The sequence below is a fragment of the Arvicanthis niloticus genome, chromosome 21, assembly GCF_011762505.2.
Source record: "Arvicanthis niloticus isolate mArvNil1 chromosome 21, mArvNil1.pat.X, whole genome shotgun sequence".
Taxonomy (NCBI): Eukaryota; Metazoa; Chordata; class Mammalia; order Rodentia; family Muridae; genus Arvicanthis; species Arvicanthis niloticus.
In genome coordinates, this window is record NC_047678.1 from 28,419,820 (window position 1) to 28,445,950 (window position 26,131).

A 26,131-nucleotide genomic window follows, 5' to 3' on the forward strand; every position below is an offset into this window, starting at 1 on the left:
AACCTGATAACCTGAGTTGGACACCTGGAGCCCACAGGGTAGAAGGAAACCAACGCCATGGGTTATCCTCTGATCATACTCGCACATGTGTACACACACACACAAATGTTCATAGAAAAAAATTTTAAGAATCTTATAAAGAAAAAAAAGAATCTTATAAAGATAAAACACAGGTCTCCTTTTTAGGTCCTCAGGTGAGGGCTAGGTTTCTTCGACTCACCCCCACCCCCACCTAACAAGCACATCTCTTTTTCTGCATCACTCTTTTCTGTGAGAGGGCCCTGGGCCAGGCTCAGATGCTCAGCAATCTGGTTGGCTGGTTAGTTTGGTTTTTTGAAAGAGTCTCACTATGTAGAGTAGGCTGGCCTTAAACTCACAGGATCTGCCTGCCTCTGAGTGCTGGTATTAAAGGCATCCAGCACCTTGCCTGGTTTCTTGTCTCATTCTCGAAGCTTAGTCATATACTTCATAACTATGCCTCTCATGTGTGTGTCCTGTTCTCGAGTAACCTCTCGTACACATTCCTGCACTCTATAGACACATCTGAAGAGAAAATCCTAGATGTGGACTGACAGACTTTGACAAAATGGCTTTCAAGTCATATTCCAACCTAAGGATTTAAGTTTTTTTCCTCTTACTCTTACTGTACTGGTATTGAGTTGCTGTCAAATACCTCATTAATAATTTGAATAGGGAAAGAAGAGAAAGTGGAGCATAGTTGACCAGAATGAGACAGAAGTTGACCTTCTCCATTGCTTGATTAAAGAGCAGTAACACCAAGCATCAGAAACGCAGACTAGGAGTGATGGGTCTTTTAATGGTCCTCATGAGGATATAGAAGGGTGAGTTTCCAAACAACTAATGAATCAAAACATGCCACTATTTTTCTAGCCAAACTTGACTACCTCAGAGGAAAATTCCTATAGAGACCATATGAGAGGACTAATTACTCCAAATACTAACATTGCTGTGGTGCTCGTTGCCTCTGTGGTTGCTTCCCTGTGTTGTACCGTCCAAGCCAGCCCTAGAAACTGAGACACCTCGAAGCCCAACCCCCAGAACAACTCCTAGTTCAGAGCAGCAGAACAGGTACAGGAGAGAAAAGCCAGAAGATTACTCACACACCTACTCTTCACACCACAGGATCACTGTCCTGAAAACCAGTCACCTTTACCAAAGCCTGTTTCCAAACCTCTATGTTTGTTGTGTGTGTTATCCTCCAAATGATAGGCAAGCTCTAGAAGAATGTGAGAAGGCAGCTTTCCTCTAGGATCCTGGGGAAAAACCTTCTGTCTCAGGCCAGTGCACACAGAGAAGTATCTCCGAGTCTATACTAGTCTACTTCCACTCCTGGGCTTTCTTTCTGATCAGCGTAAGTTTTGTCCATGAACAATTAACCCCAAGAAACTGGGGCCTACAATAGTTTCTGACACTCTCACCATCAAGGCACAAGAAAGTGTCAAAGGGCTGGGCAGTGGTGGCGCACGCCTTTAATCCCAGCACTTGGGAGGCAGAGGCAGGTGGATTTCTGAGTTCAAGGCCAGCCTGGTCTACAGAGTGAGTTCCAGGACAGCCAGGGCTACACAGAGAAACCCTGTCTCAAAAAACCAAAAAAAAAAAAAAAAAAAAAAAAGTGTTAAAGGCACATTTATGGTTTATGCATGTTACCTGAAAAATATGTTTCATTTTAAAATAGTGCCATCTGGAGCTAGAGAGATGGCTCAATAGTTAAGAGCACTGACTGTTCTTTCAAAGACACTGGTTCAAGACCCAGCACCCATGTGGCAGCTTACAACTGTCTGTAACATCGTCACACAGACAAACATGCAGACAAAACACCAAAGCATGTCATCATCATCATAATGAACAAAATAAATAAAAATAGTGGCATCAATAAAAATCAACTACTACTGGGTTACACAGATTTGGTGAAGCTTCGTTTTGAGTAGGTTCTCAAAACGTAAAGAATGAAATAACAACCTCTGGCCTACTATAAATAGAGGTTGGGAAGCTGCTGTCTACAGCTTCCCACCTGAGATAAGGGCAAGTTCTCCCCTCGTATGAATTTTGCTACCAGCCAATAAGCCAGAGAACACCAGCATCCAACCTCTGCTTTGGCACCTCTGTAACGGACTTTGTGTGGTTCTGAGCTAATCAAACAACTGTTTCAATACAGAAAATTTATCACTTGACTCACTACCCTGTCTGCTGCTAGCAGACTCTTCAGCCCTTTTTCCAGCACAGCCCACACCTCCCTGACTGAAATTCTTTACATTCTTCCCCCTGAAGGACAACCCTCAGAAAACTTGGGTTAAAATCAAGAAAACAAAAACTAAGTGGGAATTTAGCTAATCAGTAAAGAATTCCATCAAGACCTGGAGCAGGTAGGTAGTCTAGCTCCACTAAATTAGGGAGCACCTAGCCAAAAGTCTGTAGCTCAGAGGGCGAACATGTGCTTAGCATATACATAAATCTATGGGATCAATCCACCACATCACCAACAAAAAGAAAGAAGCCCAGTCGATCTCTGAGTTCAAGTCCGGCCTGTTCTACAGAGCAAGTTCTTAGCCAGCCAGGTCTACAGAGTAAGAACCTATCTCAAAACAACAACAACAACAAAAACACCAACTTAGGCTTGTACTAGAATATACATGAAATCTCAATTACTTGATGTCAAAATTATGTAGGAGGCTGACAAGATGGCTCAGTGTACATAGACAGACATTCAATAAACAAAAATAATTTTTAATTATTTAGGTATAAAATAAATGAAAATTTAAATGTGTAAATTAACTGTAAAGACAGTATAGATACATGCTAAGTTGACCAGCCTGTAAGACAAGCGTCGATATACAGAAGTTTAGACTAGCAAATGAAGCCATCCCCACCATCCCAGAGACTGTCCACCATCCCACAGAAACCAACCACTACCTCAGAGATTGACCACCATCCCAGAGACTGACCACCATCCTATAGAGACTGACCACCATCCCAGAGACTGACCACCATCCTATAGAGACTGACCACCATCCTATAGAGACTGACCACCATCCCAGAGACTGACCATCATCCCAGAGACTGACCACCATCCCAGGGACTGACCACCATCCTATAGAGACTGACCACCATCCCAGAGACTGACCACCATCCCAGAGACTGACCACCATCCTATAGAGACTGACCACCATCCTAGAGACTGACCATCATCCCAGAGACTGACCACCATCCCAGAGACTGACTACCATCCTATAGAGACTGACCACCATCCCAGAGACTGACCACCATCCTATAGAGACTGACCACCATCCCAGAGACTGACCATCATCCCAGAGACTGACCACCATCCCAGGGACTGACCACCATCCTATAGAGACTGACCACCATCCCAGAGACTGACCATCATCCCAGAGACTGACCACCATCCCAGGGACTGACCACCATCCTATAGAGACTGACCACCATCCCAGAGACTGACCACCATCCTATAGAGACTGACCACCATCCCAGAGACTGACCACCATCCTATAGAGACTGACCACCATCCCAGAGACTGACCATCATCCCAGAGACTGACCACCATCCCAGGGACTGACCACCATCCTATAGAGACTGACCACTATCTCATAGAGACTGACCACCATCCCAGAGACTGACCACCATCCTATAGAGACTGACCACCATCCCAGAGACTAACCACCATCCCAGGGACTGACCACCATCCTATAGAGACTGACCACCATCCCAGAGACTGACCATCATCCCAGGGACTGACCACCATCCTATAGAGACTGACCACTATCTCATAGAGACTGACCACCATCCCAGAGACTGACCACCATCCTATAGAGACTGACCATCATCCCAGAGACTGACCACCATCCCAGGGACTGACCACCATCCTATAGAGACTGACCACTATCTCATAGAGACTGACCACCATCCCAGAGACTGACCACCTAGTCAAGAGGATAGCTATAAACAGAGATTGAATTCTGGCTAGTCTCACTTTTCCACTTCGTTATAGGTAAAACTATCCCCCTACATGAGGAAACAAGAAAACCCTCTAAAAAGCCCTGAAACTCAGAAAAGATTTGTAATAAGAAAGGCTTTAAGATAATAGCCCTCATTTTACTGATGGAGACATCTAGGTCCATAGTCCCATGCGGTGAGCAACTGAGTCCTAAGAACCTATATCCTAATCCTCAAACTTTAACCAATCAGAACACTCCTTAAATAAACGGAAAAAGAAAGAAAAGGGAGCAGAAGAAATAAGACTGGGGGCAGAAAAGGACAATCAAAAAAAATTGCAAGTTAACGGAAAAGAACAATATGAAGAAAGGGGGAGGGGTTAAGAAAAGGACAGTGCAGTGTATGAATCAACCACAAAAGGCATCCAGAATTTTCCTCTTACAATATTTGCTGCACCCATGGTAGGTATGACTAAACAGTTGACTAGTCTGATAAAGCCAGCCTCCACTCAGGCCTCATATTCTTGCAAGAAGTAATGTTCTAGACACCTGTCAGGAACAAAGTATACAACAGGAAAAAGAAAAAGAAAAAAAAAAAAAAAAAAAAAAAAAGGCCAGTGACACAAGAGAAGACACAGCTATGCTCCCCTCTCCACTGTACTAAAGGAAGCAAACCTGAAACTGAAAGCTCAGTATCCAGCAGCCAGTTCACACAAGTAACAGAGAAGAACTACTCTGAGGTAGAATCTTAAGTCCAGGCTGTAACCCTTCAGGCTCAAGTTCTTCAGCAAACTAAAGAGGAGAAAACCTACAGATTAGAGAGATCTCAGAAACACGACCAGTTAGAAGGCAGAAACTACAATGCCCAATAATGTACCCTGTCTCAAAAACATTTTGTAGCCAGGTGTGGTGGTGCACACCTTTAATCTGAGCACACAAGAAGCAGAGACAGGTGGACGTCCCTCTGTGGGCTCCGGGACAGTCTGTCTACCTATACAGCACAAGTTGCAGTGCCTATAATCCCAACTCAGAGGTGCAGAAAGGAGGATCACAAATTTAAGATTCGCCTTTGTTCTAGAGACCCTGCCTCAAAAGACAAAACATGAGGCTAGAGAGACAGCTTAGCGGTAAAGAGCACTTGTCACTCTTGCTCATCACCTGGGTTCAATTCCCAACCTCCACATGATGACTCATAACTGTTCATAACTCCAGTTCCAAGAGATCTGACATCCTTGTCTGAACTCTGCAGCACCAAGCAATAGCTACATTTATAATGTATAAAAAGAAAATAACCTAAAAAATTTTAAAACAGAAACAACAGGGACTGTGAGAGAGTTCAGTCAGTAAAGGTGCTTGCTGCCAAGACTGACTGATGACTTAAACTGGTTGCTGGGACCCACCTGAGGGAAGGCTGTACCACAAGGCGTCTTCTAACCGCCACGTGTATATTGTGGCACACACCCACATACAATAAGTAAATAAAAACACAAAGATAAAATTAGCTTAAAGCACAGCCCAGAAACGTGTTTTAGTTTGCAGAGACAGCCACGCCAGGAAGAGTGAGGAGAGTAGGTGGCCTCTCAGACAATCAGGTTTGTGGAGTCCACCATTAGAGAAACCCCAGTGGTCACTTGCTCAGGTCCCACTCTCCCAACAGCCGTTGGCTATCAAGATGATATTGTGACTGTGCCCAACAGTCTGGATCCTTTATCCATGTCTTAACTGGAGTCCAGGGGTGTGTAAAGGTTTTTTTGTTTCATTAACTGGATGCTCAGAAAATGACTCAGTGGGTAAAGGTGCTTGCTGTCAAGCCTAATAAGTTCAAGTCAATTTTTTTTCTCTTCCTCCTTTTTATTCACAGACTCTCACGTCAATTCTCAGATTGAATTTCCACACAGTAGAAAGAGAACTGACCCCTGAGGCTTCCTTTGACCTCCACACATGCACATGGTGGAACAAAGTTCTTCCACTCACTAAGAGTTGTCACTAAGAGACCTCCTTTTAGCAATGTTTACATTTTCTAATCTGGCTCTCATCTCTTTTCAAGACTTGTTCCAAATTATCCTCCACACCCATGCCTTCCTTTATCCTGATCATGACCAAACCAAGAGGCTTCTGCAATCCCTTCCGACCAGGCATTGAAACAACTCCCTGAGGGCTGGCCCCACATCAGGACCAGGGAATGGCTATACAGGCCACAGACACATCACTATGTCCCAAAATGTAAATCTGGCTTTGAAAATAACCTAAACTACTGCTTCTTGGTTCTCCACGGCCCTCTCCCTAAACTCCCATAGAGCCTTCTAGGATGGGCCTTAGCCCTCCAACCTATTTTATAATACAGGGATCAGAAATACACAAAGCCTGGCTGAAGTCACTTATCAGAGACATCTATCTCATCACTAATCTAGTCTTCTGAAAAATATCAGCTAAGGGAAGCTGTATCTCCTTTTCTTTTGTTTAAAGACAAGCAAAGAACCATGTTTGTGTCATCACCACCAGATCCACCTGTGCTGAGTAGAGAAAAATGCTGTAAATCAAACCATACTCAGGAGCTGAGAACTGACAAAGAGGTGAACAGCACCTGCTGCTCTTGCAAAGGACCCAGGTTCAATTCCCACCATCCATGTGGCTACTCACAACCTTCTGTTACTCCAGTTCCAGGGGATCTGAAGCCCTCTTATGACCTTCCCTTGCACCAGACACTAACATGGCTCACATATATAAAATAATAAGTAAATAAATAAATAATTGGGGGGGTGATACAGGATTTATGTGTGTAACAGCCCTGGCTATGCTGTCCTGGAACTCACTCTGTAGATTAGAATAGTCTCAAACTCACAGAGACCTACCAGTCTCTGCCTCCTGAGAGCTAGGATTAAGAGTGTGTACCACCACATCTGGCTCAATCAAAAATAAAGAAAGAAAGAAATGGGTTGGGGATTTAGCTCAGTGGTAGAGTGCTTGCCTAGCAAGCTCAAGGCCCTGGGTTTGGTCCTCAGCTCAGGAAGAAAAAGCAAACAAACAAACAAATTTTTCTTCTGTTTTTTTTTTTTTTTTTTTTTTTTTTTTTTTTTTTTTTTTTTTTTTTTTTTGAGACTGAGTTTCTCTGTGTAGCTGGCTATCCTATAACTAGCTCTACAGACCAGGCTGGCTTCAAATTAGAGATCCACCTGCCTCCACCTCCCAAGTGCTGGGATTAACAACTTCTACAAATTATCCTTTGACCGCCACACACTTATCATGTGTACACAAGTACATACATACAAGATAAGGAAATTCTTTAAAAATTTTAAAAATAGTTCCAGCTGGGCACAGTAGCCCACACTAATAACCCCAACATGTAACCCACAGGAAACAAAGCAGGAAGATTGTGGGCTTAAGGTCTACAACAGAAACACTGTCTCCAAAAAATAACACAGGGAACTTAAGGAGGATGAAGCAGGAGCACTGTGGGCTCAAGCCCAGCCTGGGCTACATAGTGAGATTCTGTTTCAAATCAGAAAAGTATACACAAAATATAAATAATGTTAATCCAGTCACCCACTGATGTGACATCTCTATGCCTGTAAACAGAACACTGGGATATAGACTCCCAAAGCCTAGCTAAGGAACATGGAGGCCCTGCTTTCTCTACCCTAGATCCAAATTTGATAAAGCTATCAAGATTAATTATCACTCCACAAAGTAAGGATTCTGACATGGACTTCCTTTACTCAGGGCTTCGTCATTTGAGTTGGTGACAGGGATTCAACTAGGGACCATGTCCGTGCTAAATAAGCACACTCTCTAATCACCCCTAGCCACAGGTTACTTTTTAAAATCAGGTTGTTCTAGATATGAATGCTTTTTTCCTGGGACCGAGCTGCCTTGTCCCTTCATCATTTCTGTTCCTTGCCCTCAGCCACTGTATCTCTTAGGAAGACAAATGTATGTTGCATACTGTGATTTCCCTAAGTAGACAGAGGCATCAACTCCTTGCCCCTCAGGAGTACTGGCTTCAGCCAGATGTATCACCAGATACTCTGTAAAAGCTAAGTGCTCTTGACCACTGAGCCATCCTTCCATCTCCAATCTACGGTTTTATTAGATATCAAACTCATAGTTAACACCAAAATAAATAGGGGCAGATATCAAATGCCAATGATCAGATGCACACCAGGTGCCATTCACATTCTAGCTGGGCATTTGTGTCCTCTACAACCTACTACACTGTCTCAGTCTGACTAAGGAAAAGACAGTAAAGGCCTCACCTGAGGTCACAGCAGGGAAGATCCCTTTCTCAAGCTCAGATGTCTACTTCTGAGGACAGTTGTCACTGTCCAACATCATCATGCTTATGCCAAAAATCTTGCCTGTCTTGCTAAACAGCAGCAACCTCTAAAAAATCTCTAAAAAATCATGACTGAGTCACCAACAGTGCCACCAAGCCCTATGTAGAAGATCCTCCCTTAAAACCCTTCTTACAAGAGCTTGCAAACTTAGCTCAGAGTGGTACGTATGTTTTATTCCTTCATTTGACAAAAATGATATGGTGCTTTGAATTCTAAATAGATAAAGAAACAACACGGTGTTCGGGCAGAGGATAAAACGGGTTGAGTTGGACTAGAACAGCCTGAGGGAGCATCTCACTGCCTAATATTTTACAAAGGAAAGGAAAGAGAAGGCAGAAATGGAGAGATGACAGAAGCAGAGGAGATGTACAAGAAAGAGAAAAGAATGGAATTTTTTTTTTTTTTTTTTTTTTTTTTTTTTTTGGTGTTTTGAAACAGGATTTCTCTGTGTAGCCCTGGCTGTCCTAGAACTCACTCTGTAGACCAGGCTGGCCTCGAACTCAGAAATCCGCCTGCCTCTGCCTCCCAAGTGCTGGGATTAAAGGCGTGCACCACCACTGGCCGGCAAGAATGGAATCTTTTACTCAGAAGATTAAGACCAAAGTCCAGGACTATTCCAAAGCCTACAAACTCAACAGGTTTCTGCCATCACAGAGAAAGCAGAGCCTTCCGCTTCCTGTGCCCTCTACTCTCATGCTGATCTACCCTCACAAACCCTATACAGCACAACAGGTCACACATCTAGGTCTCTATATGAAGTAATCAATCCTAGAGAAACACACACACCACACACATACACACACAGACAGAGGAGAAGGAGAGAGAGAGAAACTCAAATTCACACTCATACATTTCCCCAGGGAGGCCAGTGGCCTAGAGTCAGGAATAGAAGTGACTAAAGCAAGTTGATCTCAGGGAAAAAGCAACTATAACCAGAACAAACCTATTTTTTAAAATTTTTTTATTTATTTCATGTATACTAGTACACACTGTCACTGTCTTCAGACACACCAGAAGAGGGCATCAGATTCCATTACAGATGGTTGTGAGCCACCATGTGGTTGCTGGAAATTGAACTCAGGACCTCTAGAAGAGCAGGCAGTGCTCTTAACCACTGAGCCATCTCTCCAGCCCACAAGCCTATTTTTAAAGAAACCTGGGGCTAAGGTATACCTCAGTGGTAGGGTACATGCTTAAATTAACATGTACACAATTCTGGGTTCAATCTCCAGCATCAAAACAGAAAAAAAAAAAACTGTTAAAAGCCTCTTACCTGCTAGCATGACCAGCACTTAACATCTTCAGTAAGTTTGAGCAGCAATAAAAATCAAAATAAGTAGGGGCTGGCTCAGCAGTCAAGAGCACTGACTGCTCTTCCAAAGGTCCTGAGTTCAATTCCCAGCAACCACATGGTGGCTTACAACCATCAGTAATGGGATCTGATGCCCTCTTCTGGTGTACGTGAAGATACCTACAGTGTATTCAAATAAATAAAATAAATAAATCTTAAAGAGAGAGAGAGAGAGAGAGAGAGAGAGAGAGAGAGAGAGAGAGAGAGAGAGAAAGGAAAAAAAATAAAAGAGAATGTTTATCAAAAAGCTGGGCGTGGTAGCACATGCCTTTAATCCCAGCACTCAGGAGGCAGACACAGGTGGATCTCCGTGAGTTCCAGATCAGCCTGGTCTATAGAGCTAATTCCAGGACAGTCAGGGCTACAAAGAGAAACCCTGTCTCGAAAACAAACAAACAAACATACAAACAAACAAAAAATATGAGGAGCTGGATAGGTAACTCTGGTAGACTGCTTGCTTAGCTTAGTACAGGCAAGGCCCTGGATAGGAACTCTCAGCACCTCAAATGAAAACACAGCATAAACTAACTATGACTTTATACTCCAGCACTCAGAAGGCAGGAAGAGTTCAAGTTCAAGGTCAGCCTATACCATAAAGTAAGGCCATATCTCAAAAAAACAAAACATGACAAAATATCAGAATTCAGACCCAAGGCCAAGATATAAGCATCATGTTCCAGAGTCCTCAGCAGCAATACAGCATGGTGAGACAGGCCCAGCCCAACACCCAGTTACTACAGCAGCCCAGACACAGAGGCCACAGAAAAGCTGACACTGAAGCCTTGGGCACAGCCCACAATAGACTCTATTATCCCTGGAGCCCCATGACAGGATGGAAGACGGGAGGCCAGGACATTCCTCCACCCCCTCACACCAGAGGGAAAGGGCACTTTTCAGAAGCCTAAACAGGAAGTAAGTCATTTTCTTCAGCTGTTAAGATCAGAGAGGACCCCTCCTCTTAAAAGAAAGTGACCTGAAATGCTATCAATTAACTCAGGTAAACTAGATGGCCACAGGAGGCCTGTTGCCAGCAATTCCAACTAGAAGGCAAACAACACTAAGGGCTCTGAGAACACAGGTTACCCACAAGCCCTGTCATGTCAGTTCAAGGATGGCAATGAGAACAGAATAATCAATCGGCTTTCTGCTAAAGATTTCCTCCTGTTCCAAGGAGCTCAGTCATTCTCTGGCCCCTGCCCCGCTTGAGTCAGATTCTCATGTTGTACCCCCAGCTCACCAATCATATTTTCAGACTGGCGTGCTCAAGTGTTAGGGGTCTACACAGATCAGTACACTACTCAGGGCTTGGGTCTACATTTACTCAATATTTAAAATACTGTCATCTCCTCCAGGTAAGCAGGAGCAACAGCTGGAAGCACAAACCCAGAGCAGGAAAGAGTGAGACAGGAATCTACTGTTATCTATTTGTGACTTTAATGGACTCTATTTTTAGATCTTTAATAAAAAGACTCTCTTCTACTCTCCTACCAAAATTTCCCATTCAGGCAATTCAATCTTTCCAATGCAGCTCAAAGATCTAAAAATGTGACACTTAACAATCAACTTTATTTTTCCCTAAACCCAGAATTTAACCCTACTCAAGGTCCCCAGGCTGGACTCTCCCTTAGCAAGGCTACCTGAGCTCATGCCAGATTTGATACAAAGACAATCTCCCAGCTCAAGCAAGGAAATATACACAGAATATTTATAATGATAGAAATTTGTTTTACATAAATATTCGATAACAAATCAGTGTCCAGAAAGGCAGACATGGTAGTACACGCCTTTCATCCCAGCACTCAGAAATCAAAGGCAAGAAGATCTCTGGGTTCAAGGCTAGCCTGGTCTACAGAGGAAGTTCCAGGACATCCAGGGCTACACAGAGAAGCCCTGTTTCAAAACACACCTCCACCCAAAAAAATTAGTGTCCAAAAAAAAATGAATGATGTCCAAGGTTCTAATTAATATCTACATTTTTTAAATTACATTTAGAATTTGATTGTTTTCTATATTACGTTTCTTGGCAAAATTTTGTTAGAGGCCAGGAATGAAGACACACACCTGAAATCCTATCATTTAAAGACTTTATTTCATTTAAAGACTTTATTTTAGGGGCTGGAGAGATGGCTCAGTGGTTAAGAGCACTGACTGCTCTTCCAGAGGTCCTGAGTTCAATTCCCAGCAACCACATGGTGGCTCACAACCATCTGCAATTAGATCTGACGCCCTCTTCTGGCTTGCCTGAAGACAACTACAGTGTACTCATATATGTAGAATAAATAAATAAAATCTTAAAAAAAAAAAAAAAAAAAAAAACCTTTATTTTAATAACTTGGAGGAGGAGGAGCTATGTGCACATAAGTAAAAATGCCTTTGAAGGCTAAAGGTATTGGATATGCCAAAACTGGAATTACAAGTGGTTCTGAGTGGTCTGATGTGGATGCTGGGAATCAGATTCATGTCTTCTGGAAAATCAGTATAAGCTCTCAGCTACCGAGTCATCTCTCCAGGCCCTGTAATCCCAGAATTTGGAAGGCTGAAGTAAGTTACAGACCAGTATGGAATACAGAAACATTTGGACACTGGACTGGGGAACTTACAATCCTGTCTCAAAATTTAAAAGGGCTGGAGATCTAGCCCAGTGGTAAAGCACTTGCCTAGCATGCTTAAGCTCCAAGTTCAATCCCCAGTAATACACATTCAAGCTAGCTAGCCTTACAGAATAACTTGAGCTAATTAAGAGAGATATTTATGACAATCAATGAGAAACTTCATTTGCACCATAGAAAATCTTAGAATCATCTTCACTGTTATTTTTATTTTATGTGTATAATGTTTTGCCTGCATGTATGTCTGTGTATCACATGCATGCCTGTGCCTGCAGAAGCTAGAAAGAGTTCAATTCTCTGGAACTGGAGTTATGAGTAGCTGTGAACTATGTGAGTGCTGGAAACCAAACTTGGATGCGATGACAAAGCAGCATATACTTGTAACTGCTGAGTCGTTTCTCTAGCATAGTGTTACCAGCATAGCTACAGGGATAAAAGAAAAGATAACCAAAACACTTGCAAAATCAAAAGAGGAAGGTCTTCAAATCTCATTATTTTGAAACCCACACTATGTATGTTAACCTTTTGTGGTTGGAAACCGGGCTTGGGCTTTTCAATGATAGAAGAGGCTACCCTTGAACTCAGAGAGCCATCGTGTCTGTCTGCAAGTGCTGGGATTAAAGGCCTGAGTCACCACTACCTGACAAAAATTAATTCTTAAAAAATTCAGGACCAGCTGGGGGTCGGGGGGCATACATACCTTTAATGCCAGCATTTGTAAGGCAGAGGCAAACAGATCTCTGAGTTTAAGGCCTGCCTGGTCTACAGAGCTAGTTCTAGGCCAGCCAAAGCTACACAGAGAAACATTACCAATGTGATGGTACATTACTTTAATCCTAGCATTTGAAAGGCAGAAGTAGGCAGATCTCTGAGTTTCAGGCCAACATGTTCTATACAAAGTTCTAACCCACCCAGGGCTGCATAGTAAGATCCAGTCTCAAAACAAACAAAAAAAAACTCCATTGTTTTGTTCCAAAATATAAATACCAATTAGTAAAAAGAATTTCATAAGGGGAGTTTGTTCATAGACACCAGAGCAAATACCAAAAAAGGCAACCAAGTTGGGTACTGGCCACTGTCTCCCTGAATATGACACACCCTGTCAAAGTGTTTCACTTGCCCTTGAGCTCCCCTCCAACTGGCCCAGCCACCAGGGGTTGTGACTGTCTCAAAAAGAATGGATCTGTGGCAATACATACTCTTAAAGATGGGGACATTTAGACTTGTCTGTATGGCTACAAAAGCCACTGACCCCTTGGACCAGCCTGGAATATTGGTACTTGCCACCCACACCTGATAACCTGAGTTTGAACCCCAAGACTCACATGGTGAAAGAATGTATCTCAGTGATACAGAGTGCCTACCTAACATGCTTTAGGGCCTGGGCTCCATCCCTAGATGCCACTAAGTAAATACGGGTATTATCTGACAGCTCTCTCCTCTGTCACTGCTTTAGAACTAAATGGTTAACTGTGTTGCCTAGTAGTTCACTATCCCTCTCCTTTGCAGAATTTTTTCAAGTGTCTTACCTCACCTTCCAGTGCCAGGCAGCTTTGAAAGCCCTATCTTCCTGGAGAGCACAGGCCCTGGAGGAACAGAAGAATAGTGTTGAGTGCCCAAACTGAAATAACCCACACAGAAGACGTAGGCAATGCCACTTCAGTCTTCTGACCAACTCACCCATTAGTCACCCTGCTTGTCAAAAGACCACTGTAAAGAAATGAAATGTTTGATGTGTAATTCACTCAAGACCAAAAGTTATGAAGTTTCACATAGCAAAGATATAAAACTAATTCCAACATCTATTTTTTGTGCTTTTGGGTTTTTTTTTTTTCCCCCTTTCTTTTTCATGTTTACCAGGCCAGCTTTCAACTCAAGATCCTGCTGGCTCCACCTTCCAGTGCTGAGATTACAAGTGTGTGCTGCCATTGCCGGTTTTGCTGTTTCCTCAGCGCCCCCACTCACGTTAGTGAGACAAGGTCTATGTATCCCTGGGTGGCTTGGAACTCTCTATGTAGACCAGGCTAGCCACACATAGATCTGCCCGTCTCTGTCTCCCAAGATTAAAGGTACAGACTACCATGCTCAGCTCTGAATTTTTAAAACAGGTTCTCATATAACCTAGGTTGCCTTCTAACTTAGCTATATAGCTGAGGCTGGCCTTAAACTTCCAATCCTCCTGCCTCTACATCCCAAGTGCTGGGACTACAGGGGTATGCCACCATATATACATTTTGGACAACAGTGTTTTTCCTTTTAGGGTTTTTCTTATTTCTAGATTTATGTGTATGAGTGTTCACCTGTAAGTATGTACAAATGTACAAATGTATGTATACACCATGTGTGTGCCTGGTGTCAGCAAAGTTCAGAAAAAAGGGTCAGATTCCCTAGAACTGGAATATGGAGGACTGTGGGCCGCCTACAGTTTCTGGGAGCCAAAACTAGGGTCCTTTGCAAGAACAGCAAGTGCATGCTGCCATCTCAGCTCCATTGTTTTGATGGCGCTCGCGCGCGCGTGTGTGTGCGTGTGCGTGTGCGTGTGCGTGTGTGTGTTGTGTCTGTACAACTGTGTGTCTATGTCTAAGATTCAGGCTGGCATCATCATCCCTGGCTTATATAATTCTGGGGATTGAAACCAGTGTTTTATGCATGCCTGGCAATTAAGAATTCTCCCAAAGAACTACATCACTCACTTCCCTATTGATATTTAAAACAAAAAACAAAAACAGGATACTAGAGGGAATAATCTGCTGAATATTTGTCACTTTCTTTTTCCTTCTTCCTTTTTTGAGGGTTGTTTTGAACAAAGTCTCAGCTGGTAACCCAGGGAATGCACTAAGTAGCTCAGGTTTGTCTTAAACTTTAGGACAACTCTCCTGCTTTAGCCTTCAGTACTGAGATTACAGGCTTGAGCAAATATACCTGTCTCCAGCTGAGTTTTGTTTTTGGAGATCTATTTGGTTTTTTATATTTATTTTTGTGTATGGGTATTTTGCCTGCATATATATGTCTGTTCACAACATCTAAGTAGTACCCACAAAGGCTAGATGAGGGCAATGGGTCCTCTGGACCTGGGGTTAAAAATGCTATCAGCTGCCATGTAGGTGCTGGGAACTGACCCTGAGTTCCCAAGTGCTCTAAACCACCTCTCCAGAACCATCAGTTGAGTTTGGGTTTTTTTGTTTGTTTGTTTGTTTGTTTGTTTTTGCTGTTGTTGTTTTGTTCCAATAGGGTCACACTACATAGTCCTGACTGGCCTGAAACTTGCTATGTAGATCAGGCTGGCCTAGAATTCTCAGGGATCCACCTACCTCTGCCTCTGTACTAGGATTAAAAGCATGTGCCTACTCCTGGCTCCAGCTGAGCTCTTTAAGTTTTGGGGTTTTTTTGTTTGTTTGTTTTGTTTTCACATTTATTTGGGAAGGGAATACCACAGTGTATGCAGAGGTCACAGGACAACTTGTGGGAGCTAATTCTTTCCTTCAACCATGTGAGTTTTGGAGATGAACTCAGGTTGTCAGGTTTGGTGACAAGTGCCTTAATTGCTGAGCCATCTCATAGGTCTTTTTCAGTTATACATCCTTATTGTTTAGAATACTGTTATTCTAATTTTTTCTTACAGTATTGATTCTGTAAATGTAGCTGGAAATGTAGCTGCTTGCTGCCTGCTGGTTGGACATGTATAAACCCAGGATTTGATCTTATCATCTGAGTGTGGCAGTGCACATCTGTGACCGTAGCACTTGGAGCTACAAGCAAGAAGGTCAGAAGTTGAAGGTCACCTTCCATTAAATAGCAAGTCTGGTCATCCAACAGTGAGTCTGAGACCAACCTGGGCTACAAGCTCATTCATTCATAGACAAACTGACAAGACAGACAGACAGACAGTCAGACAATATACACTTATGTGTATCATGTATCTGGGGTGGATTATAAATCCATAGTAGGTCGGGCGGTGGTGGCGCACGCCTTTAATCCAGCACTTGGGAGGCAGAGGCAGGCGGATTTCTGAGTTTGAGGCCAGCCTGGTCTACAGAGTGAGTTCCAGGACAGCCAGGGCTATACAGAGAAACCCTGTCTCGAAAAACCAAAATAAATAAATAAATAAATAAATAAAATAAATCCATAGTAGGGTATACATAAGAACTGATTCTATAACGTTATAACGCCTCCGCATGTGTCGTGCACATGCATGCCCTCAGAAACACACATCATACACACATATTTTAAAAACATACACATATTATTTTACATATGCATAAAGATTTAAATCAAAATATCAGGCCTGTGCTACCAGTACTGGAAAAGCAAAGGCAGGAGGATCAATTCCAGTGCGAGCCCATCCAGGCCTACATACAGCATTCCAGACGAGCCAGAGCTAGAATGAGACATCGTCAAACAAACAAAAAAACAAATAAAATACGAGTCAAGTGAAATCCATTTATTGCTTGACTTGTGTAGGTTTCCTTCACAGAATGACTTACCACCTTTGATATCTGTAGTTTACGAACCCCTGCTACAGCAGCCCATCTCTCTCTCCACCCGGACCCAAAGACAAAAACTGCTTACTTACCAAACCCAAGCAAGAAAAATAGGAAACCCTATTCATTAAAGCTAAATTAGGCCCTGTAGCTGGTGCAATTTTGTAAACTACTCTAAATCTCTATTTATAGAAACTGCTGTTGGAGCAGTATCACTAGTGATCAGAGTGAAGGGGGATGACTGGCCAGGACGAACAGTTGAGTGCGTGACTAAGGATGGCCTGTTTTCTTCCATCGGCTGCTTGGGGTTTTAGCTGGACAGTTTTGATTTTGGTGGGAGGTTGTCTACATTGAGACAGTGCCTCACTATGTAGCAAAGGCTAGCCTCCAACTTTCAGCCTCAGCCTGAGAGATGAAATTATAGTACCATTACTCCCAACCTAGGAAGACTGTTTGAATAACTAAAGTATGGGCTACAAAAACTAATATGACCTGGGTGGTGGGTGATGAATGCCTTTAATCCCAGCACTTGAGATGCAAAGGTAGACAGATCTCTGTGAGTTTAAGGCAGCCTAGTCTACCAATGAGTTCCAGGATAGCCATACACAGAGAAACTCTGTCTTGAAAATCAAAACAACAACAAAAAACAACCAAACAAACAAAACCACAAAAGACTTAGTATGAAATTATCAGACTAGCTAGCAAGACCATCACCTTACTCTCAGCCTACAGTGTCGACACAGTCAACTGGAGGAGACAGAGTAAGAGGGTCTAGTAGGAAATGGTTTGGAGCTAAACGGAGTGGTTCAGTGACTTTAGTTCCAGCACTCGATAGGCAGAGGCAGGTGGATCTGAGTTTGAGGCCAGCCTGGTCTACATAGTGAGCTCCAGAACATCCAGGGCTAAGAGAAACCCTATCTAGAAGAAAAGAAAAAGAAAGTAAGTAAGAGAGGGAGGGAGAAAAAAGAAAAAAGAGGCTTAAAATGGTGGCAAAGATACAAAAAAAAAAAAATGTTCTTTATGTGGAAAGAGGCAAGGAGGAGGGAAAACCTTGACCAGCACACACTTAACAACACCCTACCTGTACAAGTTCTCTCACAGCCTCTTGCTCTTTGATGACCATATGAGGCCTCGTATCTTCTGACACTGGAGGGTTTTTATACACATGCAATCACAATCTGCAACTACTCAAGTCTAATGCAGATAAGGAAATAGCTCTCATAACCAACTTCCTGTCTAGGGTTAGCCTCAACTCTTCTCTTCAATACCTCTCTTTTCTTTCTCCTGGTCGGCATGTACATGCCATGTATGTAGCCCAACCTGGCCTGGAATTCCTCAGCCTCCCAATACAGAAAGAGCTGAGACTGTAAGCATGTACCACTACGTACAGCTAAGACCTCTTCTTTTTCTTGGACCTTCCATAAAATGGGCCTATTGTCACCTGCCATTCCACTACATTAACTGTACTCCTCATCAAGCCTATAAAAAACTACACGCCTAAGGAAGGAATCACGAGACACAGGCATGCCTGAATGACAGACTGCGTGCCAGGCTAACCTGAGCTACAATGAGATGTGTCCAGAGGGGGGAAAGAGAGAGAAAAGTTATGGAAGCTAGTCATGATGGTACACACTTCTAATTCTAATGCTCCAGATACTGACACAGGAGGACTGCAAGTCTGAAGCTAGCTTGAGCTAATAAGATTCTGCCTCAAAAAACAACAACAACAACAAACACAATTGGGGAGTGAGAGGCAACAGAATAGTTGGGTATTTCAAGATCAAGCCCCTGCCTAGTGTGCACAAGTAGCTCATCAATCCTGCCAGTTACAAAGACACAAAGTGTTCTCTGTGCCAAAGTGATCACTCTTGTATTCCGAGTCTCTGCTTCGTCACTTCCTGACCTTTCTACTCAACAGGTCCCACACACCTTCAAAACTCCTGTTTTGAACTTAGTTTCTCTCCACCTCACTCCTTACTACTGACCTGGTGGTTCAAGTCCACTAGTTCAAAGCAATGACTAACACTAATACTAACACTAAGATAATACTAACACTATTAACACTAACACACTAATACTAACACTAATTCTAACACTAATGCTACTGCTGTTTCTCTCTCTTTTTTTTTTTTAATGTATATGGATGCTTTGTCTGCATGTATATCTGCACGCCAGTTAAGGCAATTGGATCCCAGTTATAGAAGGTTGTGAGCTACCATGTGGGTACTGGGAATTGAACTCAGGACCTCAAGAACAGCCAATGCTCTTAACTGCTAAGCCATCTCTCCAATCCTAATACTTCTTAAAAAGCAAAATTGATCATTGCAGCTATGCTCTAAGACCTCAGGGCTCTCAGTTCCTCTAAGGCCCTCTATGTAGCACTCTGGCTCCAACCTTCCAGAATATCCAATGAGTGAGTGTCAAGTCTTTTTCGAAAAACCAAAACAAACAAACAAACAAACAAAGTCTTTTGTGGCTGTTTACACTTTTTAGAATTACAGACACTGACCTTCCTGCTGTTGCTTTATGTATCTGTGTGCACATGCATGCAGGTGCCTGTTAAAGCTAGGAAGCTCTAAGTCCCTGAGCCGGAGTTACAGGCAATTGTGAGCTACTCTACATGGGTTCTGGGAACTGAACTCAGGTCTGCTACAAAAATGGCAAGGACTCTTTTAAATTATTTTTATTTTATGTGTATGTTTTGCCTGAATGTACTATATGTATGCCTAGTGAGCAGAGATGTCAGAAGAGGGCACTGGATCCTGTCTATACTCCAGTTCTAGGATTGTGAGCCACATATGGATGCTGAAAATTAAATCAGGGTCCTCTGAAGAACAAAAGGTACCCTAAACCACTAAGCTATCTTTATCTTTTTAACTTCCTCCAGCAAGATTGTATTTCTGAGGGCCAAGCATGGTGGCAAACACCCATGGCACTAGCACTCAGCACGTGAAAAGCAGGAGAATCAGAAGTTCAAGGCCATCTTCAGCTACACAGGGAGTTTAAGACCAGCCTGCACTGTGTAAACCCCCCCTCCCCCCCCCCAAAAAAAAAAAAAAACACACACACACAAAAAAAAAAAAAAACCAAGGGCCAAGCAGTGGTGGTACATGCCTTTGATTCCAGCACTTGGGAAACGGAGATGGGTGGATCTCTGTGAATTTGAGGCCAACCTGGCCTACAGTGAGTTCCAGGACAGCCAGGGATACACAAAGAATCCCTGTCTCAAAACATACATACATACATACATAAACACACACACATACAAACAAGGGACTGGAGAGGTAGCTCAGCAGTTAGAGCATTTGTTGCTCTTCCAAAGAACCTGAGCTCAGACCCCAGCAGCCATACGGGAGGCTAGGGACCATCTATAACTCCAGTTCCAAAGGATCAACGCCCTCTTCTTCAGGAGCCTAGGTGTGCACTCACAGAGACACAGATGCATACACAAAAAAAATAAATAAATCATTAAAAATAAATACAGAAAAAGAAAACAGAACAGCAACAAATCCCGAGTCTGTATTCTGTGATAAAGTGTGGGCATGTTCTTTTGTCTGTGGCTCAATTTCTTCAGGAGCTAGAGTAATGCCTCTGTACACTGGAGTGCGTGCTAAAGGCAAGGACTGGATCCCAAGCTGGGCAGGCAGGATTGCATGTACTTGTACTGCAACAACAGTACTGGGGTTGTGGGGGACAGACAGGCAGATCCCAGAACTATCCAGCCAGCTAGTGTAGGTGAAATGATAAGCTTCAAGTTTAGTGAGAGCCTCTGTGGCAAGTAGTAGAGAAAGACGTTCTCATCTGGCTCCCACTTATAAGTGCACCCTCATGAATGTGTTTAAGCCACACCCACAGAAGTTTTCAAAAATTTTCTCCGGAGTATCAGAACAATGCACACAAAGCAGAAATGCAAGACCTTCAACTGCAAATGGTATCAGTCCATGCCATAACTGACCATAACTGAGGAAGTAGGGAAACTTACATCTGTAAGGCAAAAGACTGAACATGCTAAGCATGGTGGCTGATCCTTTAATCCCAGCATGAAAGAAGCAGAGGCAGAAGGCTCTCTGAGTTTGAAACCAGCCTGGTCTATTCAGTGAGTTCTAAGACAGCCAGAGCTAAAGTAATGAGACCATGTCTCAAAGGGGAAGAAAAAAAAAAAAGGAAATGCAATGCCCCATGTTCAAATACAGGGTAGGTATGTTAGTTTGGAAACATGGTTTCAAAGCAAAGTTCAGACTGCCCTCTAACTCCCAATCTTAAGGTCTTGTCTCAGATTCCTTGAATCCGAGGATTTACAGCTACCACACTAAACCAAGCTCGCTCTGTTTTTTTTAACAATCAAATGCTAGATCTCTCCTTTTCTAAGCATCAACATCAAACAAAGTAAACTCCCCCCAATTCCTCCAAGTCCCCTCATTCTTTTTTTTTTTGTTTGTTTGTTTGTTTGTTTTTTCAAGACAGGGTTTCTCTGTGTAGCCCTGGCTGTCCTGGAACTCACTCTGTAGACCAGGCTGGCCTCGAACTCAGAAATCCGCCTGTCTCTGCCTCCCAAATGCTGGGATTAAAGGTGTGCGCCACCACCTCCCGGCAAGTCCCCTCATTCTTAATACCTAACAGACAAGAAAATCTATCAGCCACCCATTCAGAAGTCAAGAGTTCTAAAGGTTAAGTATAGTGGTTCAAGCCTAATCCCTGAATTTAGGAGGTAAAGGCTGGCTGGGCGGTGATCTACAGAGTAAGTTCCAGGACAGCCAGGACTACACAGAGAAACCCTGTCTCGAAAAAGAAAAAAAAAAAGAAGTAAAGGCTGAGAGTCAGTAGTTTAATGCTAGCCTCATTACTAAATGGATTTAAACCAGCATGGGCTTCAAGAGACCCTGTCCCAACAACCAAAAGTTTGGAGATTTGTTTTGGAGATTCAAACTTAGAATTAGAAGTTCACCCATGATATGCAGAATATCTACCACTGAGCCATAACCCCATAGCTTTAAACCCCCACTCCCAGCCCAATGGCTTTAAATCCTTGGTCATACTTGGACTTCTGGCCTGCACATTCCTGAATTCAGGCTTCCTCCCCCATTAGGCTAGCCATTCACTTTGTACTACCTTTTCAGTCTCGTCCTCCCTCCTCTCAGTTGGCTGACTTCACTACCAGAGGTCCTGACAATCTCTGACACTCCCTACATGCCACCAACATATCTCTTTCTAAACTAGATCTAGATTGTGCCACTCAAACGATTAAAAGCATTCTCGAGCTCCTATACTCTAGGAGGTTGGAGCTCCTATGTGCAAAGAAGGCCCAGAGCTCCCACCTGTCTAGCTGGAAGACTCCCAGGCACTATTTTAGACACACATGTACATGTGGTTCTGGGTGTACAAGCCTTTATGTCCCCCAGCTAATTCTTGTTAGCCCTGAAAGCCACACACAGCTCAGGAAGGCTCTCTTCAGGCTACCATGTAAGCACATTCTGAAGGCAGCAGCTACTAATCATGGGTTCTGATTCTCACTCACTGAACCCAAAATCAGTTCAGGACAAAGCAAGATACGTTACATGGGCCCCCAAGTCATACCCAGAAATCCTCAGGGACGAAAGCCAAACATTTACTAAATAAATGCACTTTGCCAAATCAGTTTTTTTAGAATGATGAGGACTTGTCCGGTGACAATTTCAATAGAGGTACATATCAACAATACTTTCACGTCCCCACCAGGTGCTGTGCCATTCACTCCTACCTTCACACAGGATCCCATACACCTTGCAACTAACTCCCTAGTGAAATCTGATTTCTCCAACAGCCCCTATGTCCTTTAAGCATGCAGGCCACGTCCTTGACTTCAAGGCAAAAAGAATTTCAATTCTCCATATTTAAACCATTGATTTGTACAACCCTTTACCGTGAAATTCTTTTTCTGAACCAGAACATTCTAAAAGTATGTCTCTTGTCCATTAAGCACAATATAAGCTGATATAATTCCAACGCCCCATCTCCATCAGACTCCAAAACATCTGGAAGCACACCCAACTCTAGCTGGAGTTATGTTCTATAAACACCACCCTCACTTCACGAGTCTGGCTTCCACGCCAAGAACTACTTCTACTCGCTTATTTAGGGAAACAGCAAGCTTAACTCTTAAGTTAGACCTCTAGGCTATAAAGGTACTGTCCCAGACTAGGCAGACCAGTCAAAACTTCGTCATCACCATGAAAACTAATCTTGATGTAATTCAACTCAACAAAAGCTTCTCAAATTGTAGAGATTAATAGGTGTGTTTTTAATTGCCCGTTGAGTTTGTCAATAGATGAACTTGGGAGTTATGGCAAAAGGACTCTGAGTCGACACGGTGTTTCCTCTGGGAACATTTTCCAAATATATTCTCAAGTGAACCTGGTTTCCCAAATACCCACTGCAAAGGTAGTAAAGAAAGCTTCCAAAGAAGCGCGACCGAGGGGGAGGAAAGAACCCCAAGACTTGGAGCAGCTCAAAGCTGCTCTTGGCGGGGGCGGCGCCCTTCCCAGCCTCTGGCAGGAGCCCCACAGTAGAGATGCCGCCTAACTGGGCCGCGGCCCCCACTGGAAACCCGGAGGCAGCCCGCAGGCCGCACACGCCCGCGGCCGATGCACAGGCCCCGCGTTCCGGGGAGCGCGGGCTGGGGCTGAGGCCTGGCCCGTCGCCGCGGCGCACAGCTCCAGCCCCAAGCCTTCAGCCACCGGACAGAGAGCCGAGGGGCGGCTCCGCACGGACGGCGGCGGCGCCGCCTCCTCACCCGCAAGGACGTCCGTGGCTGTGTCCCCGCCCCGGGCCGAAAGGGAGCAGCAGCAGGTGTTCCGCGGAAGGCTCCGCCGGCTGCAGCCGGGATCGCGGCCCCAGCAGGCAGGCACCGGGAGGCAGAGGCGGGCGGCGCACTCACCCAGCACCACGGGCGGACCGCGGCAGGTGTTCGCTCCTCCGGGCCCAGGGACACCGCCGCCACTCCCCGGGGACTCCGTGCGAAGCTGCCGCCGCTGCCGCCCCCGAGCCCCAGGAGCGCGAGCGCCGCGCCGCAGCCTCCGCGCGATCACGTACGGAGCGGTGAGAGGGCGCCGAGCGCGAGGGCGGGGCGCGCGGCCGGAGCCTAGCAACCGCCTGACACGCGAGTGCCGCAGCCAATCCCACGGCCGACTCTGAGCGGCGCCGACTGGCCTTCAGCGCGCGGCCCGCTTCTGCCTGCGTCGCTGGCCCCGCAGCGCGCCGCACCCGCGCACAGGCCCCGCCCCGTCCCGCACCTCTCTGCCCATTGGTCTGTCACGCCCCCGCCCCAAAAGCCACGCCCCAACGTAGAGGCCCCGCCCCCGAAGTTGAGCAAGTGGGTCCCGGGACACGCCTTATCCAGTCCGGGTAGCCGGGAGCTCTTGCTAGCTGCGTTGGGGGAGGGGCACCCTTCCCAACTTCTCCGGAAGAATAAACCGAGGTATGGACAGGCCGGCGAACCGGTCCGGCCACAGCAAGCCACCAGACAACTGCCCCCTAATTTCCTTCGAGCAAAAAGCAAGCGCCATCTAAACCAAACACTCAGGAAGCGCCCTCTCAATAGCAAAGGAAGAGACCTTGTTACCCTATCCTTAATAAGGATGGAGAAACTAAGGCCAGATCCGGGTGGGTGGAGAGGAAGGTAACCCATTTCTTTAGTGCTTGCCCTACAACAGGCTTCCCCTCCCCCTCCTTAGAAAGCTAAAATCCAATGCCTCCTCTGGAGCTCAAAATAGCTCTGACCCGCTAGCACAGGTCACTCACCCCCGGTGGCCCACATTCTTTAGATGGGTGGTTACTGCTAGAATCTGGCCTCCCCCATTTATGGAGGGTCCTAAAGTAGCTCTTAACTCTCCTGGGCCTCACCAGAAGGCCCAAACTCCAGAGACTGGAGATTTGACAAGTTACTAAACCTGACAGTGGATAATAGCTGTGGAAATCAGAACTGTAGTGGGCTCCACTCCCTTCCTAACTGACCTCACACTGCTAGAATGAATCCATTCCCCTTTGGCCTAGAGCCAGGCTGGAGTTTCAAACACACACTGTTATCAGTAAAGCACATTCTGAATACAGACCTGGCGGCTACTCGGCCCGGGATTCCTGCCTAAAGGCCAGGTAGTTCTCTTCAGAAGTGCCTAGAAGAAACAATTTTCAGGAATGAATGCCCTACCTCAAATACCTGTTTGCAATTTCTTAATACTTAGGCGACTAGCTCATACAGCCTAGAAAAGGAAGAGGAACTAAAATCCAGGAGAGCAGCGGCAGATCATCCCTTGGGTGTTAATAAACTGAAGAATTAATGGCTTCTCAAATTCTGACTTCTAAGATCAAGATCGTACCATTTTAAAAAGGCTGAGAATGAGCTGGCCCTGGTGGCTACCATCTGTAATCTTTACACTCATAAAGCTGAAGCTTGCTGTAAATTGAAGGCCACTCAAGGTTGCATAATGAGTTTCCAGGCCAACTTGGGCTATACCCAAGAGTGATACCTTGTCTCAAAAACTAATCAAGGGGCTGAGAGATAACAGTAAAGTCATTTGCCACAATGCCAGATGACTTAAGTTTGACCCCCGGAACCCACATGGTGGAAAGAGAGAACCAACTCTGGCACGTTGTCCTCTAACTCCAAGCATAATAAAAACACAATAAATATGATGTAAAAGGCAAGGTGGTGGTGGCCTACTCCTCTGATCCCAGGACTTGAGAGACAGAGGCAGATGGATCTCTGAGTTCTAAGTTCAAGGCCAGCCTGGTCTGTAGAGTGAGTTACAGGACCACCAAGGCTACACAGAGAAATTTATTGACAGAGAAATCCTGTCAATAAATAAATAAGATGCAATTTCAAAACAAAACAGCAGAAGATACAGCATCAAGGACACTTCCAGAGCACTGCTGCTTGCAAAGACGTGGAAGCAACATTTCAGACCTTAACTGAACACGTGTTTCAGGATTCCAAATCGCTCCTCTTCTCCCTTTTTTGGCATTGCTTTTGCTAAGTGGACACAAATAGTTTCCAGGGCCACAGGGTTCTATGCTTATTATAGTAAGGGGATATGCTCTACCTGACTAGCAAGTGCCTAAGGGTGAGATAAGTTCCTTCCTGGTCCTAGAAACATGACCACCAGTGTTTGCCTGAAGTCTTCACAGCCAAAGCCTTCCAATCCCTACCTCCCGAAACTGGAATGCTAGCCCCCCCCCACCCCCCCAGATAGCCGTGGTATTTTCTACTCCCTCTCCTCAAGTCGTCTTGGCATGGCATATCTGACCTATGGCCGCCGCCACCAGCCCAGAGCATCCCTACATTTTTAGCATCTTTGCTCTCTTCACTTTTGTTTGAAGTTGAGGTTTCTTCTTACCCCACCCCACCCCTTTTTTT

The 26,131-nt window shown here is 44.5% G+C and overlaps 1 protein-coding gene across 6 annotated transcripts in view; it reads right to left on the reverse strand.

Annotated features, from left to right (window-relative positions):
- Dag1 (dystroglycan 1) overlaps window positions 1–23,983 on the reverse strand; it is a 59,061-nt gene extending 35,078 nt beyond the window's left edge. The window contains exons 1-2 of one of the 6 annotated variants that reach the window (XM_034483736.2): window positions 23,657–23,983; window positions 13,792–13,848 (exon numbers count right to left, since the gene is read on the reverse strand). The gene's annotated coding sequence lies outside the window, so the exon portion shown is untranslated. The other 5 variants (XM_034483734.2, XM_076917350.1, XM_034483733.2 and 2 more) reach the window with 5 other exon arrangements.
- Between the last annotated feature and the right edge of the window lie 2,148 nt (window positions 23,984–26,131).